This window comes from Cetorhinus maximus, chromosome 4 (genome assembly GCF_964194155.1).
Source record: "Cetorhinus maximus chromosome 4, sCetMax3.hap1.1, whole genome shotgun sequence".
Lineage (NCBI taxonomy): Eukaryota > Metazoa > Chordata > Chondrichthyes > Lamniformes > Cetorhinidae > Cetorhinus > Cetorhinus maximus.
The window spans coordinates 20,869,917-20,884,711 of record NC_135882.1 but is presented as its reverse complement, the minus strand read 5'-3'; the positions used below and the strand labels follow the sequence as shown (position 1 = coordinate 20,884,711).

At 41.4% G+C, this 14,795-nt stretch overlaps 2 protein-coding genes across 8 annotated transcripts in view; one reads left to right on the top strand and one right to left on the bottom strand.

Moving 5' to 3' along the window:
* LOC144679535 (sperm-associated antigen 1-like) overlaps nucleotides 1–14,795 on the top strand; it is a 503,898-nt gene that overhangs the window by 184,618 nt on the left and 304,485 nt on the right. The gene's annotated exons all lie outside the window — the stretch shown is intronic.
* The window catches only part of rnf19a (ring finger protein 19A, RBR E3 ubiquitin protein ligase), a 68,467-nt gene that overhangs the window by 49,053 nt on the left and 4,619 nt on the right, over nucleotides 1–14,795 (bottom strand). The window contains exon 1 of one of the 4 annotated variants that reach the window (XM_078540022.1): nucleotides 50–68. The exons of the other annotated variants lie outside the window; for them this stretch is intronic. The gene's annotated coding sequence lies outside the window, so the exon portion shown is untranslated. Of the gene's footprint in view, nucleotides 1–49; nucleotides 69–14,795 lie in introns of those variants that run through there. 4 annotated transcript variants of the gene reach the window in all.

Here is a 14,795-nt window from a genome sequence, read left to right as displayed (position 1 = left end):
CCACACTCGGTCAAAATGCTGCCTTGATATCAAAGGCAGTCACTCTCACCTCATTTCTTGAATTCAGTTCTTCTGTTTGCATTTGGACCAAGGTGGTAATGAAGTCAGGAGCCAGATGGCCCTGGCAGAATCCAAACTGAGCACTGGTGAGCAAGTGTCACTTGATAAGCACTGTTGATGACACCTCTCATCACTTTGCTGATTATCGAGAGTAGACTGATGGGGCAGTAATTGGCCGGATTGGGTTTGTTCTGCTTTCTGTGGACAGGTCATACCCGGACAATTTTCCACATTGCCAGGTAGATGCCAATTGTTGTAACTCTGAGTCAAAACAAATAAACTAAATTAACAAAATCAGGGACAAATTAAAAAGCAGCCCCTTAAAAGTGAAACTGCAAAAACAAAGACAAAATTTAAAGGAAACTTACAAACATCAAACTAAAAAGAGGGTCAATAAAACACTCCAGTCCCCACGGTGCCAAGCATGGAAGGCCTCGACGGTGCCAGCAGACACTTTGTGCTACCTCGCCAGGGACACCTGGCCGCGAATGTAGCCGCGGAGGGAGGGGCAGACAGTCGGGCCGGACGACCCCCTCAATCGCCTGCTGCCTGGACCTGCTAATGGCCAACTTAGCCATGCCCAGGAGCAGGTTCGTGAGGAGGTCTTCCTCCCCGCCCCCCACCCGCCTCCCCTCCGCACCGGGTGATGCAAGTATTGTAGCTGTACTTTAAAAGCTTGGCTAAGGGCATAGCTCGTTCTGGAGCAGAAGTCTTCGTACAATTGCCAGGGTGTTGTCAAGGCTCATAGTCTTTGCTGTATCCAGTGCCTTCAGCCATTTCTTGATATCACGGTGTGAATTGAATTGGCTGAAGACTGGCATCTGTGATGCAGGAGGCCTCAGGAAGAGTCATGTGTGGGTGTCAGAGGCACTATATGTCAGCAAGAAGTTAATGTCTTCAAAGAGAAAGAAAAGAGAAAAAAATGGGAGGGAAGCAGAGTTGATTGTTGCAAACCAGGATAATACATGCCCATAATTACTGTTTCCACAACTGTTTTGAAGAAAAACACTTAAAGCATTTGAAACAGGCCCTTTACATCAAGCTACAAAATCAATTGGAGGTGCTCAGGAATTCAATCTGTGTATGCTTAGCATTCCAGCTGAAGAATATACACTCCCAATATAAAACATGAGCAGACCACCTTTGTAGCAATTTGCAGGGTTTGCCTCTCAACTTAATGCCCAAGGACAAGACAGTGACTGGAACTATTAACATCAGTCATTGCACACAAAGATATTTTAGGCCTTTTAAGATTTGGAGGGTGATTTTGGTTATCTGGGCCCACCAGTTAATTGGAACTTTTATTAATTTACTGAATGGATTGAATCAACGTTAGATTCAAACTAATTGCAGCTTCAAAAAGTAATTCTGAACCAAATAAATTTGATACCTGAGAGACTGAACTCATTGAACCATAGAAAAGTTACAGCACAGGAGGCGGCCATTCAGTCCATCTTGTCCATGCCAGCCCGAGGACACCCAGGTGCCCGTTCTAATCCCACCTTCCTGCACCCGGCCCATAGCCCTGCAGCTTACAGCACTTTAGGTGCAGATCCAGGTACTTTTTAAAAGGGTTTAGAGTTTCTGCCTCTACCACCAACTTGGGCAGCGAATTCCAGACACCCACTATCCTCTGCGTAAAAAACCTCAATTGAAACTCTTGACTTAGTATATACTTTATGCTTTTTTACTAAAGAGAAAATGCCCCATCCAAAGAACATTTCTTTTGAGCAGCAGCTTTCTAGCTGTTGAATTGGGAAATCTCAGGCAGCTCTTCCTTCTGTTCTAACTTCCAAAGTTAGCTCCACAAAATTCTACTATCATTGCAGAATTTCCCCCACCCCCCCGACCCTGCTTATTGTTAAATATACAGCAACAGAAATGCTACTAACATTAAAAAAAAGTGTAAATGAGATGGGCAGACATATGATAATTTTGTGGAGCCCTAGAATCCCCACTTTGGAAACCTATGCCCTCTGTGGCATCAAATGTTAACAGCCCCATTAAGTGTAAATGTTTTACATAACTGCATGGCGACTAGTACCAATATCCTAGAGGTTACCACTGACCAGAAACTTAACTGGACTAGCCATATAAATACTGTGGCTACAAGAGCAGGTCAGAGGCTCGGAATCCAGTGGCGAGTAACCCACCTCCTGACACCCCAAAGCATGTCCACCATCTACAAGGCGCAAGTCAGGAGTGTAATGGAATACTCTCCACTTGCCTGGATGAGTGCAGCTCCTACAATACTCAAGAAACTCAACACCATCTAGAATAAAGCAGCCCACTTGATCAGCACCCCATTCGCCACCTTTAACATTCACTCCCTCCACTACTAATGCACAGTGACAGCAATGTACTATCTACAAGATGCACTGCAACATCTCATCAGCCCACCTTTGACAGTACCTTCCAAATCTGCAACCTCTACAATCTTGAAGGACAAGGGCAGGAGATGCATGGGAACACTGCCATCTGCAAGTTCCCCTGCAAGCCACACACCATGACTTGGAACTACATTCCTTCACTGTCGCTGGATCAAATTCCTGAAACTACCTTCCTAACAACACTAAGTACATCTACACCAGATGGGCTGCAGTATTTCAAGACGACAACTCACCAACAGCCTCTGAAGGGCAATTAGGGATGAGCAACAAATGCTGGCCTTGCCAGCAACGCTCACATCTTTACATCCCAATAAAGAATAAGAAAAACTATACGTGCATCAATCTCTTAAAGCTAAATTCAAGTCATTAAATGCAACTCAATGCTTTCAGCTAAGGTATTCAAATCCTGATCACTCTAGCTAACCTGAATCTTCAGTTACTAGAAAGTTAAATGGTCTGTTCATACCCACTTTTGGGCTGAGTATTAAGAACAGCCATTTGGCTAAGGTGAAGTGTATCCCAGGAAAGGACAGGAGGGGAAAAAAATAAACCAAAAATACAAAAACCTTTTAATGTCTATACAAACAATTGAAGATTTTTTGGAAACCGTAAGTTAGCATTACATACTTTCTTTCAGCCTTAGGAGGTGGCTGTCAGGAGCAGTGTAGAGCAGAAAATTAATTAAGTTAAATGGAGAGCAGCCAGACAGTTTTGATCAATGGGTTGCATGTAACAGAAAGCAAATTTTATCTCAAACAAGGAACAATCCTAGTTTATCTATCTAACAGTCATTATCCTCACATAAAAAATATATTTCCTTGCTCAAAAAACTTTTTACTTTAGACAATGGCGTAGATTTGATTTTCATATTTATTTTTATTCACATCAGCCTGCCAACACACACACAAGCAGTTTTTTAACAAAAGAAAATTAACTGCATTCATTCGCTATGGAAAAAGACCAATAAACACAAAAGCTCAATCAAAAATACCAATTGTTGTTTGGGAAGAAAAATGTATATTATAAAGTCATTAAAAGTTCAATTGTCTCACTGGAGGAGAAAATGGCATCACTGTAAATTTGGGTTGCTGTACAAGGACATTAAGATTTACCATCAGCTGCAACATCTGTGGCAAGCAAATCTAGCATTTACAGCCGCTGACTAAGCGAACATACTGAGCCTACACAACACAAGACAAATTAAAAGCAGCAAAGACATTTCTGTTGTATCTGTATCGTCAGCACACATATGGAAACAATGAGTACATATTCCCAAGAAATTATTTTACCATTCTATTATGACAGATAAGGAAGATCTTCTCTGCAGATAACAAAAAGTGACTAAGTATACCATGTTCACAAGGAGGCCCCAGCTAAGGATTGTGTCTGAACTGGGGGGGGTGGGGGAAAATTAAGACAGGTGACAACTTTGGTGATTGCAATAGAGAGCAAGTGACAGCAGAAGGAAGTAATTTCAGAGTAATTCATATTTCAAACTGATAGGGACTTCCATGGACTCAGAATGCCCCTAATTTTGTTTACTCAAGACGCCTTAGTACGAGGGTAGAAGTGCAATTCATGATTTAGAGCAGGATCAGGGAAGTGGCAGTGGATCTTGCTTTCAATCAAAGTCCAATTTTTCTTTCAGATTTAGTTCCGATCACCAAAATGAAAGGTGTGACACCCAGCAGTCAACAGGAAATAGCTGAACGTTAATTATAAATAAAACATAAAAGATCTACTTAATTTTGGTGCACAAATGTTAGATATAAATACTCCAGGATATCCCTACACTAATGCCACATCCAGCTTTCCACAAACCCTCTTGCTTCCAATCACATCTCCATTCATAACCTGCCAGCACCCTTAGCCAACAGCCCCTCACTTCAAAACCCTTGTCCATGCCTTTGCACACTACCATCCACCTGTCACCCCTCTGCCTCATGCCTTCTACCACCAACAACCCCCCCAACCTCCATGTTACCACTTCAGAATACCCATTCACTCTCCTACCTGTCTAACTGTCTGACTTAGATTCTCCAGCAGACTAAACTTCCATAGGAAGTTATCTGCAAAACTACTTTACAGAGACATACATTTCAAGTTGTATTTTTGGATGCACAATGAAACAGCAACATCCTTGTTGCTTGCAATAAAATAATGTCTTGATATTAAAATTATGACAGTAAATGCACCCAATCAGCCCAACATTTCGCCTTGCAAGTTTCTCGAGACCCCATGCTCGTTGCATAAGCTCTACTCATAAGAATCTATTGTGTTTCAGTTTCAGTTTCAAGGCAAGGAAAAAATGATTAAATTTCACCTTTTCTGAGTGATAATTACAGAAAGAAAAATATAGTGTGCAACCAGGGGAAGAGAAATAAGTAGGAATGATTTTGTTCACTGGATATTTTTCACCACTCAAAGTCATTCACTCTTTGCTAAGGTACACTTTCACTGACACCAAGCAATCTCTAGTATCTCATTCCAATGGCTGTTATATATGTACAAATTTAAACAATGAGCCATCAGCAAGCTACTACTATATGTGCGTATGCACGTGTTTGGTGGGATGGGGGAGGTGCGGGCAGGAAAACGTGGGGAATATTGCTGCACCTGATTGGATCTTAACCAGATATACATTCATACACAATTCTAGAAGGGTCAGGGTTGAGATCAGAAACTTCTCTACAAGTATCATTGTTTGCTACAACTCTCTAATCAGCAAAACCAACAAGTGCACTTTTGGAAGGGGGACTCTGCCTGTAATTCCAGTTACCCTCTGTGTTTTCATGAGATCCTCAATCTATTGGCGTTGAATAGAAAAAGATCATAAGATGAGGGTAGTGAAGTTCAAATGGCCATCAAGGCTTGGGTTTAAACTCTATCCCTACAGTTCTTTTTTGCTAGACTAAGAGTTTTTTGAAATGTTGTTATTTCATTTCCTTCTCCTAGGGTCACAAAATACTAACCTCAAGAGTGGGCTGCTCCTCACTGTAAACCAATCCTGAAAATACACAAAAAAGTTTATACTTCTCCCACAGATCATCTGCAAGAACAGACAAAACACTGCAATTTTACTTGGCAGTCTTATCTCTTGAAAAAAAGACCGTCTTTGAGTTAGAGCAGAACTCCACATTCATATTGGGGCAACCAATCAACACCATGTAGGAAAATGATTCCTTACATCCTGTTATGAGGTACGCCAGGTGGGAAATGTTGGCCAGAGAGAACTGAAAATCAAACAGGCATGATTTAACTTGGCAATACTTTGCACCTACCAACTGGCCACAGCATTGAAAGCGTCACTGCTGAAATGTGAAACATCAATCTGAATAAATATCTGTTCTGTTCCTTGTGTTGCTAAATGATTTTAAAATTTCGAAGTATTGAGCACATTCATGCAAGATAGTGAAAAATACTGAAGATAACTGAAGGTTGCACAGAAATGCTAGGTCTCGAAACAATAGTTACACCAGGTGGATAGTTGTTACTTGATGTACGAAACGTCCTGTTAAATCGAGGAAATGTGATATGTGTTGGCACAAAGACTATACTTTTCCAAGAATAGTTTTATTATCTTTTAATATCAGGTTTGCTGTAAACACGTGTTTCCAGATTTTTGTTGTTTGTAGCTGGTTTCTCAAGCAGGGACATGGGAAAAGGAGTCAGCCATTCAGCTCCTCAAGTCTGTTTAGCCATTCTATTAAATGATGGTTGACCTGTAGCTGAACTCCATTTACCCATCTTTCTTCCAAATCTCTTCACACCTTCACCAAACAGATGTCTATCAATCTTGGTCTTAAAATTTCAATTGACCTAGAATCCACAGCTTTTGGAGGAGAACATTCCAGATTTCCACTATCCTTTGTGAGAAAGTGTTTCATAAATTCACTCTGAATGGTGTATTCCAAGATTAAGATTAAAATCACTGTTTGGATTTCCCAACCATTGGAAATAGCTCCTCTTTATTTACCCTGTCAAACACCCTTTATAATTTTAAAGACGTCAATCTGATTTCCCCTCAACATTCTAAACTTGATTATTGCACAAGAACTTCCTTGATTTGAGATACATGAGCTTTATAATGAAATTAATAGTGCAGAGTATTAACTTAGGAATACAAGAACAGGAAAAAGCCCATTAGGCCATCCAGCTCAAATCACCTTTGTTTCATTTCACGATGTGAACTGCTCACTTTTTTTCCCCTTCTGCCAATTTTCTCCCTTCACCTTGCCTGGGGCTAGGTACCATCTAGTTAGTCAACCAAATTGCCATTATTCATATGTGAAAGCCAATGGGTTAGTGAGCTACTGCAGGTTTCGCAATTAATGCATTCACCCAATTTCCACAAACGTGCATTTTCAGCACAGATAACCAGATTACAATCAATAGAATTAACCCTGCTTCTCTCTCCACAGTCCCCCCCGCCCCTCCAAAAAAAAGCCCAGGGGTGTTGAGGCAAGCTGTAGCATTCCTAACACCAATCGGCTATTTTAGCCAAGACCAGAAATTGAACCTACGACCTTCCTCATGTATAAGGTTCAACTACTGACTGGATAAACCTGCTGACTGACTTAACCACGTTTCAATCATTGTTCCAACCCAAAAAGCATATTATCTCTGCTCTGTGCTGAATCAGAAATTCAATGAATAGTGTGAATCTGTATTTGGTTCACTTCTCCTCCATCAATGTGATCATACAGTATAATTCTGTGCATTGAAGGGCAGAAAGAGCTTGGGATGACAAGTGGCAAGTAACATTCGCACCACACAAGTGCCAGCCAATGGCCAATTCCAACAAGAGAGAATCTAACCATCGCCTCTTGACATTCAATGACATTACCATTGCTGAATCCCCCACTATCAACATCCTGGGGGTTACCATTGACCAGAAACTGAAATGGACTAGCCATATAAATACGGTGGCTACAAGAGCAGGTCAGAAGCTAGGAATCCTGCTCCGAGTAACTCACCCCCTGACTCCCCGAAGGCTGTCCACCATTTACAAGGCACAAGTCAGGAATGTGATGGAATACTCTCCACTTGCCCGGATAAGTACAGCTCTAACAACACACTAGAAGCTTGACACCATCTAAAACAAGCCAGTCCACCTGATTGGCATCCTATCCACAAACATGCACGCCTTCCACCACCAACGCACAGTAGCAGCAGTGTGCACCATCTACAAGATGCACTGCAGGAGCTCACCAAGGCGCCTCAAGCAGCACCTTCCAAACCCATGACCTGCTACCATCTAGAAGAACAAGGGCAGCAGAAACAGCGGAACACCACCACCTGGAAGTTCTTTTCCAAGCCACTCGCCATCCTGACTTGGAAATATATTGCTGTTCCTTCACTGTCATTGGGTCAAAATCTTGGAACACCCTTCCTATCAGCACTGTGGGTGTACCTACAACACATGGAGTGCAGCAGTTCAAAGCTGATCACCACCACCTTCTCAAGGGCAATTAGGGATGAGCAATAAAGTCTGGCTTAGCCAGCGACACCCACATCCCATGAATGAATAAGGAAAGCTGTTATACAGGTAGAAACACAGAATTTTCTTTCAACTTAACATTTTTCAGAGGTTTTTTCTCCAGCAAGAGCTTTACATTTTGTTTGCTTTTAACATTCAAGTTGAATTGGATCAGTACAGTACTTGTTCTTTACTATTTGTAGTTCATGACTTGTATGCCAATATTGAAACTGTAAACATGCTAAATGGAATTGTACATTTTAACTTCAAACTTTCAGAAAAAATGTACAGACATTTCTCAGTATTTACAATTGCAGTGTATTTGTCCACTAAAGCATTTCTACCCACCTCCCCCATGAGTATTTTGTTCAGCTATCAGGTTTTTTTGGTCTGGCAATCTATGCAGGGCGTAAAACGTTGCACATGCCTCACGTACAACTGGTTCTGTGATGTGCATTAGGCGGAACTATAAAGCTAATTGCAGTCATTTGCCACCAAGGAAGAGTACTTACCTAACTATAGATCTATTAACAAAGCAAACATAGGGGAGCAGGAAGTAGAAAAACAACTTAGGAGAAGCAAACATATTTTCTAGGTCACAGCTTGACAAGTCATTGTGATTAATCAAATTTAACTGCAAATTGAGTAAATGGTGGTGAGAAATATTACATTAGGTGCTGTGTGAGAGCATTGTAGTTATATAATGAATTCTGAAAAATGTCAGCACTTTGGTATTGAAACATTTACGTTCAGCTTGTAAACACCCATTTCCTTGGGAGAAATGCAATGCCCAATAATCCTGAAATATAGCCGTATACACATCATGCCCTTAATTCAAGTTGCATCACAAACTGAACTGTTGTGATATTTAATGCTGTGAACCGAATTCAATTGCCATGCATCGTACTGGAAACACTCATCACAGCTATTTCTAAAATCACAACGCTTCCAAAATTACAAACAGCTTTATGACATTTAATGTCAAATAAGCATCTGCCAGGGAGATTTAATCTGCCCGATGGCACTGTTGTACAACTATACATTTAGAGTGTTATACTTTTAACAATAGAGAACAGTTGCCTGATTGCGCAGCAAGCTTTGCCATTGAGTATCTAAATTATACAGATGAGATCTTCAACATCAGCCCATTGTCAATAAGGCAATTGTATGGGTGCTACAACTGACATCAATACCCCTGATGTAGGAAAGCAAAATGTAGAGTTTCCGCTTCTGTTTGCAACCCAATAGCCAACCTGAAAGTCCCATAATGTGCAAATTACTGACTAGAGATTGAAGTTGTTCTCAATATCCCCAGCATTTGGCTAATCCATAAACAGTGGTGAATTGCTCAGAACGATGTTCAAAGAGACCCAACGTTTTAATGGACTTGATTCCAAAAACATCCAAAGAATTTGGAGCAACAACCGAGCAAAGCTAATAAATGCTGAATTGCATAGCCCAGACAGTCAAATGCAAATCAGAGGAAATGATGACCAGGTACACAAGCCATATTAGTCAGGCCACACTTCAGTGCTGCGTTCCATTGCGGATCGCTGAAACACAAAAGAGACATTCCAGAACGTGAACAACCTCAGTCTAGATAGTTGGTGACTGAGAAACGATCTTAGAAATATGCAAGATAGTAAGCAATACGGAATGTGGTAAATTCTGAAAATTAGAGTAAACTATGATAGCAGGACACACAGGCATAAGTTCAAACTAGTAAATAACATATTTACAAAATTCTTCTTCGCACAACAGTGATCAATATTTGGATAGGACTCCCCAGATACAGCAGTGGAGGCAAAACCTCGAATCATTTAGAAACCAACTGGATGCCGTAACAAGGGAGTTTAGGTCATTCTGGATGGAGGATGGGTTAAGTAGTCTTCTGTGTGTATAATTATTTTGTGAACCTACTAACATTCATTTCCAGGTTCACACTTTTTAAAATTTATTCTTTCATGGGATGTGGGTGTCACTGACTAGGCCAGCCCTAGGGTTGCCCACCCCTAATTGCTCGAGCTGGTGGTCACAAGCCACCTTTTTTTTTGATACACACAGTAAAACCTATGAGTCATGAACAATATATTATCAGCTTGTTGAAGGTGGCAAACTCAGCAGTTCCAACTCTAATCTGTTGAAACTTGCAATGGGGGCTCTCCAGGAGTTGAAGACATTGTACTCAGCAAGGGTTCCGCTGTCGTCGTCCTCCTGACAGGGTCTGCAATTGCTTTGGGCAGCAAGGTTTGCCTGCCGAGCTCTGGCCTCCGGAGCCGGATTTCGGGACCGTGAGCCCCAGCACCTCAATCTCGGCAGGGTTGATCACTGCGACGGGCGTCCTCCAGAAGAGGTTAGGAGTCAAACTTCAGAAGATCCAGCGTTTTCAAAACCTTGAGTTTCCCAGACTACTGTCAGTTACAATTATGCCATGTGGCGGCACCTTATGATGTCAGCCACCTTCTTGAACCGCTGCAGTCCATGTGGTGTAGGTACATCCACATTGCTGTTAAGAAGGGAATCCAAGATTTTGACCCAGCGACTGTGATGGAACAGCGATATAGTTCCAAGTCAGGAAGATGTGGGCTTGGAGAGAAACCTGAAGGTGGTCATGTTGCCTTATATCTGCTGCTAGGCTAAGAGTACAGAAGGGTTATCTAGCATTATTTCAGTGGCAACATCTGAGTTCTGCAAAAGATCAGTAAAAATCAGGCAGTGATTCAAACTGTAACTAAACAGTGGTTGAATAGTAATAATGGAATTTACAAACACTATCCCAGGAAACTGTGGACAGCAAGATAATCGAAAGACGAGACCCAATGCATGCCTATCTCTTACAGTACAGGCAGTCTCCTATTATTTAACAGCTGGCTTGAATCATTTAAACCCACAGGATTCAGATCAGCTTTGTTCTTGTGGTGCATGACATCATCGGAATCCCTTAATTTCAGCCCTATAACCAACCAAACCAACTACTATCTTTATTTGAAACACTTGTAAAAGTACACATTTAATGAACTGTCAAAAAGTTTCATTGTCATTAACAGCAATGTAAAGACTTGGAGGCATATCATGAGAGCCCAAACAGGGATTTTGCTAGTTATGTGGCAGATTCATTATTTAGCTGAATAATGATTCCTTAAGACTGAAATACTTATTAAACTTAAAAAACACAAATCGAAAATAATTTTATATTCTGCACACTTCCTTTCAATATTTCTACCTTCTGCCTGAGGCTATGGCATGCCTTCCATATATGGGATCCTGCAGTTGGGAAATTCTAAGCCCTACAAACTGCTTAAAATAGGACTAATCTTTAACGTTACCCTTTCAGCAGGGGCTCTTCATCCAGATGTTCATTGCTCTGTGCATTGCCAGCAACTTTTATATCTCCCAACCTATACATCTAATAGGAATATAATGCATGAGGGGAGGAAAATGTTTGTCAGTGATCAGACTGATTAATAACAAATTCCAAACCTTAATGGCATGCTTTTTCTTGTTAGGAAAATAATAGAAAAAAAAATCAGAAATAAATACCAATTGCTGTAAGTGCAAAATCAACATCCAGAAAGTGTACCTTAAGTGTAGATCATTAAGGACTGGTCCTATTTTAAAACATTTGCAGGGCTTAGATTTCACAGTTACTGAATTCCTTATATAGAAAGCCTGCGATTGCTTCGGGCAGAAGGTAAAAATATTCTCAGAACAAAACATATTTTACATTAAGAACAGATAACTTGTGAAAAGCTCTTCCACATCTGTATAAATATTATAAATGTGCTTAACTTTATATTATAAGCAAAAGCATGAAGTACATAAAGCCGTCAAGAATATTTTCCTACTGCTGATATTCCTTGCAATGGAAGGGAGGTGACTCCCTGCCCTTGTTGGGAAGCCTCTCATCTACATCCATTGTCTCTTCCTGACAAAACTCCAGCAGCACAAGTTTCACATGCTCAAACCAGAGACCCCACCATCTCTGGTTATGTATGCAAAACCACCAAACTGCTTTGCCGCCATTTTTAAACATAAATGGTCATCGGTTGGTAACTGCAATAGGAGCCCAGGGGGCAAAAAAATACACTGGATGGTTGAACAATTCACAACTTATATCAAGTCAATAACAGTACAATAAATATCTGTTGATCTGTCCTACATATGTGGCAAATTTACAATGTACAGCAATCCATTACAGATCAAGCATTTATAAATTGCATCTTTTTCTCAATGATGGCAGTTTGAAAAAAATGTTAGTTTTCAAATTTATATAGTTGTGACAAGCACCTATATTTCAAATACCTTGTAGCCTTTGATATGAAATTAACTTATACATATATCTAATTGAAAAAATTCAGTTTACATTGGTTCTTAATAAATGATTCTTTCCAAAAAAAGGGCAATCAGTATTTAATATCAGTTGATGGTAATGACATTAATGGTTTGTGGTAATTAACATGGCAATTAACAATTTACAGTAATGAGTGCATAAATGCAAGACGACAAGGCCAAAGCATTTGTAACCAACTTCAGACAGAAGTACCAAGTAGGTGATTCATCACAGCCCGCCACAGAAGCCAGTCTGCAGTCAATTTACTCCACCCGTTATCAAGAAATGTCTGAGTGCACCAGATACCCTCTGCTGTATCAGTTCCAACAACAATCTGGCTGCAGTGCTGAAGACCTGTTTTCCATAACTAGTTATGCCTCTAGCCAAGTTGGTCCAATACAGCTACAACACTGGCATCTACTCGACAAGCTGTAAAATTGCCCAGGTGTGTCCTGAACATAAAGAGGACAAATCCAATCCGGTCAATTACCCACCCCATACACTCAATCGGTACAAAAGTGCTGAAAGACATTGTCCAATAGTGCAATCAAGCACGTACTCACTAATAACCTGCTCACTGATACTCTGGGTTCCACCATCACCCCTCACTCCAGACCTCATTATACAACCTTGTTCAGAACATGGACAAAAGAGCTGAATTCTAGAGATGAAGCAAGAATGACTGCCCTTAACAGCAAGGCACCATTTTAATCAAGCATGACGTCAAGAAGTCCTGGTAAAATTGAAGTCAATGGAAATCAGGAGAAAAACTCTCCATTGGCTGGAATGATATCTAGCACAAAGGAAAAGGGCAGGTTCTTGGAGGCTAATCATCTCAGCAGGAGCTCCTCAGGGCAGTGCCCTAGGTCCAACCATCTTCAGCTGCTTCATTAATGAACCGCTCTCGAGGCATCTGTGGTGGGGAAGAGACCACTGTTCACCTCTTTGTGGAATGTGCCTTTGCAAAGAAGATCTGGAGTGAGATGCAGAGGTTTTTATCGAGGTTCATCCCGAGCAGTTCTGTGACACAGGACTCTGTGCTCTACGGGCTGTTCCCAGGGACACACACCATGACAAACATCAACTGCAGCTGGAGGATCAACAACTTGGTGAAAGATGCTCTTTGGTCTGCCCGAAACTTGTTGGTCTTCCAGTGCAAAGAGTTGTCCCCGACCGAGTGTTGCAGACTGGCACATTCCACGGTCCAGGACTACATGCTGAGGGACGCGCTAAAGCTTAGGGCAGCTGCCGCAAAGGTGCAATGGGGAAAGGTCGCTGTCTAAGACCTTTCTGCCATAGTGCACCGAGGGGCTGGGAATTGTATAGACCCCTCAGGCGGTACGACTCACAATGAATGTATGTAGTGAATACTAAATGTATCATAATTGTATTGAAGCATCTCGGAGTGCAAGATTAAAGTATGTGGATAACTCCAACAACATTGCACTGTCTGACTGTCTATAATGACAGTAATATTCATTGATTGTATTGAAGCACTTCATGATCCATGTGGAAAATTTGAATATAATTGCACTTTTTGTGATGTCCATTTTGAAATGTTTTGTAATGTTCTTTCAGATATTTTATGAATAAAGTATATTTTTCCCCAAAAAAAATCAGTGAACCTCTCTCCCTGTAGCATAAGATCAGAAGTTGGGATGTTCACTAGAGCTGAACTGGACTAGCCATATAAATACTGTGGCTACAAGAACAGGTCAGAGGCTAGGAATTCTGCAGCAAATAACTCATCTCCTGACTCGGCAAAGCCTGTCCACCATCTACAAGGCAGAATTCAGGAGTGTGATGGAATACTCCCCACTTGCCTGGATGAGTGCAGCTCCAAAAACAAGAAATTCGAAACCATCCAGGACAAAGCAGCCCTTTTGATTGGCACCCCCTCCACCACTGATGCACAGTGACAGCAGTGTGTACCCTCTAGAAGATGCACTGCAGCAACTCACCAATACTCCTTCGAGAGCACCTTCCAAACTTGCGACCTCTACCACCTAGAAGGACAAGGGCAGCAGATGCATGCGAACACCACCACCTGCAAGTTCCCCTCCAAGCCACAGGCCATCCTGATTTGGAACTATATTGCCATTCCTTCAGTCAAAATCCTGGAACTCCTTTCCTAACAGAACTGTGGGTGTACCTATACCAGATGCACTGCAGCGGTTCAGGGCAGCGACTCACCACCCCCACCTTCTCAAGGGCAATTAGGGATGGGTAACAAAAGCTGGCCTAGCCAATGACGCCCACATCCCATGAAAGAATTTTTAAAAATTGCACAGTAGGTCACTTCAAATCCAAAAAGAAACAAAGGTTCATGTTTTGGGTGGGACACTGCATCAGAACTCAAATTAAAAATGCTGTTGTGAGGATCAACAAAAGCAATTTCCTTAGCCACTCCCACTTATGGATAACAACCCAGTGCTAACTTGCAAATTCATTCAACAGTTTCCACTTACTGCTGACTTCCTGCCACGAACAACTGAAGCTCAACCCTTTCCAAACAAATTCTAGGATTCTGTTTCGT